At 43.2% G+C, this 3,540-nt stretch overlaps 1 pseudogene; it reads right to left on the bottom strand.

The window, feature by feature from the left end:
• Positions 1-801: 801 nt before the first annotated feature.
• Positions 802-920, bottom strand: LOC148035191 (5S ribosomal RNA; annotated as a pseudogene).
• Positions 921-3,540: the final 2,620 nt, after the last annotated feature.

Below are 3,540 nucleotides of genomic sequence, written 5' to 3'. Positions count from 1 at the left end.
CTCTCTGCTCTGTCTGTGTATTTAGGATTTGTGATTCCATTATGTATTGCATTTTGTAAATCAATAATGGCAGTCGTTTGCTAAAATCAGCCAACCGAGCATGTCTGATAGCGCGTCTACATCTCAGTGTAGACGCAGAGATTTTGTAGATGCGAAAATAGATGCGTTAATAAATGCGCCCGACATTTTTTTTCACAATTCAAATATTGCGTCTACAAGCGCGTCTATGGAGCCTTTTTGTTGTAGTGAGAGAGCTCAAGAGCGAGGCATGGCAGCATGCCATGCTGTTCATGCCACGGAGGACATGGCACACCCTCCCTCCTCAGAAATCTCGCTCCGCAATGACACGGCACACACACCCCACTGCACACAACCCCCTCCCGCGACATGGAACCACCCACCCCCCGGCGGACCTCCTCGAAACCACCACCCCCCCGACATGGCACCACCCAATCCCCCCGCGACATGGCACACGCTCCCTCCTCAGAAATCCCCGCTCCAACAACCCGCCCACACAACATGGCACACCCTCCCTCCTCGGAAAACCCCGCTCCACCGAACCCCCCCACAACATGGCACACCCTCCGCTCCCAAAAAACCTTGCATTGTGAGAAGGGGGTATCACATGAAAGCGAGGCAAAGGGAGGGACCATGCACGACGTAGGCAAAGACAATCGCAACGAGGAGAGGAGGCACCGCGTCATGGTAAGGCGAGGGGGTTTCCTACCACGATGTTAGCGTTGGAGAGTCAAGATCTGATCCGAGGGGATTTCCATGCTATGGTCGAAACAAGCATGCAAAAGGGTGCAGCACGAGGACTTCCCGGGAGGTCACCCATCCCAGTACTGTTCTGGCCCAAGCGCGCTTAACTGCGGAGTTCTGATGGGATCCGGTGTATTAGCGTTAGTATGACCACACCACGAACACAAAGGAATTCCAAAGAGCTCTTGTTATATACTCACAAAGTGGCACGATATAAAGTCCATTCAACACTCTATTTCCATGGAATCCTATCAGAGGCCTTTAAAAAGCCTCGTCAAGCCCTTTTTCCCTCTTGGATTTCCTACAGTCTACCAATTAGCCCAAGCACTAAACCCCTTCCCGTGTAGACAATTTGCACCCCGAAGCTTCTATGAAAGGAAGGAGAAATTAATAAGTTCCATTTCTAAGGTTCGTTTTCTGAAGAATGGTGGAACCACAAAGGGAGTTTCATGTGCAAAGGAGACGGCCAACATCATAAATCTGCATCCAAGACGATAAGGCCGCATTCATGATGGCTTCTAAAAAAGCACAATGCGCAACCGCAAGAAGATCGTCTCCTAACATCCATGTGGACATTTCACCACAAGTCCAGGTTTTTTCTTCCTAATTTTTGATTTACGTCATTATAATCCAATCGTGCATGGATCATTTTTGGAGATAGGATGCATCTTTCGATTTAAATACTTTGGCTAATTTAAAGGAAAGAGCTCACGATGGAAGAATTCAGTCATTAGTATTTTCAATAAAATGAACAAAATAAGGTAAGCATAAGATTTCTATGCATTTCTAGCAAGTGGTTTTTATGCATTCCAAATAAATGAAAATAGATGAATTAATGCCCATCTTTACAAAATAGAATTATGATAGTACACTCTAGCATGGTAGGAATGATCTGCATATCGCATTATTGAGCATCTTTTTTTAAAATGATTCTTACAGAAAGTTGCTAGCAACCGTAGAAAATTGCTAGGGCTGCATGAAGAAGATTTAACTCTAGGCAAGTGGCCTAAAAAACTTAGATCAACGAAAGGGTGTGTAAGTTCAGCATACGACAAATTCATAAAATCCTAAAGCTTAGTAGCACGAATCTTGTTTGCATATTATAGGATGATCAATTGGAATTATGCCTATGCTTTGATCTTAATCCAAAAGGTTAGGGTTTGTAAATCAACTTATACGCAGACAATGAATCATGTTCAAGACCAGACAAGTTAAACTAGTTTAAACCTAAACACCTAAAACCACGAAGTACTTGTTTAGGAAGGGTTAATTCAATGCAACGTATCCCAAAGAGCTAACTAGGATTTAACACGTTTAGGACATTACCTAGTCGCTTGTATTACCAAAGTTGAAACTCCTATACCCTAACAGACTTGCCTACATTCACGCAATGTAGGGACATTGGAACATACTTGCGAGAAGTGATCTAGGGTTTTTCCTAAGAATCTCTCGCTAAAAAGATGAATCTCGGAACCCTAGGACCGAAAATGTTGGTCTAATGCAATCAGGAACGGATTGTTATATCTAATCATGATACTGTAATTAGAAGACACCGTTGATGGGTAGAATAGTCCCATAGTTTGATGTGACACTTGTGCAACAAGTTGAAGAGTTGCATGATCTTGTGATTGGATCACAAGGGAATGGCCAATTCCTTGGAATGAAATTGGAAGATTCTTATGCAAGTTTATCTTTCAAGAGGATGAATAATTGTCCTGATATAGTACCTTTCTTGGGTAAAGTGACCAAGATACGAGGATTAGATATTTGCTTGGAAGCAAAAGACCAATCAATAAATTGGAATAATATATGAACTTAAGGTATTGACTAAATCGGGTTAATAGGGTATGGCCCTAACCCAAAGATATAAGGGTTAACAGACAAACCCTTGGGGATCTTGCCAAGTCGCAATTGATCCCCGATCGAGTGCTGAATGCATTCGGAAAGAAGGATTCGCTCCTTAGCAGTTGGCCAAAAATAACGACCAATGGAAATAATTGTGCTTGTAACAATTTTAAGAGCACTGTTTTGCTTTGTTTGCTCAAAGAATTAAAGGATAAATGGATATCTAATGCTTCAGGTTAAAGGCCTGAAGGGAGAGGTAGCTTCAATTACCCCCGACTTCCTACCTCACCCTAACCAAGAGGGTTGTTAACCGCACTGAGAAGGTGGACCGAACCCACCGTGAGAGGTCTCTCCATTGAGTGTTACTTGGAGTAGGAGGATGCTTGGGTGCCTAAGGGGGCTCTGGTTGTAAATCCCTCGCCTTCCGGGCCTTGCACAAGAGGCCAACATGACTCGGGATTGGATCTCGAGGCCCGCATACTAGTCTACGAGTGGAATCTTGGATTAGTAATCCCTCTGGATTGTTGGATAGCCTTCGGGCAGATTATGGATAAGCCTACGAGCTAGACTTTATGTATTTCAAAGATAAATATGATAATCTATTGAAAAGGAACTTGTTTGACATTGCTTTTCTATGTCAAGTGCTATGATTACGTCAAGGAACCAGTGCCTAATGGGCTAATTAAGGAAGCTGATTGATACATGTCCAACTAAATGTGGTAGGTAATTAGATAACTAAAACAACTTGAGAAAAGTGCGGTGCATGTGGCCATGGGTTCGTCCTACGGATGGGTGGTCCCGGTTGGCCGGAACTTTTCTCAATCATGATGGACAGCAATAAGATCGTTCAAAGAATACGAACAAACCTAGAGTCTAAAATATATATGATCCTGATTTACGCTATTTTAGGGGAACGGAATGAGACTATGCCTT

The sequence above is a fragment of the Lygodium microphyllum genome, chromosome 6, assembly GCF_053477565.2.
Source record: "Lygodium microphyllum isolate KBCC chromosome 6, Lygodium_microphyllum_v1.1.10, whole genome shotgun sequence".
In the NCBI taxonomy this organism is placed as follows: domain Eukaryota; kingdom Viridiplantae; phylum Streptophyta; class Polypodiopsida; order Schizaeales; family Lygodiaceae; genus Lygodium; species Lygodium microphyllum.
This window is presented reverse-complemented; position numbering and strand designations above follow the sequence as displayed.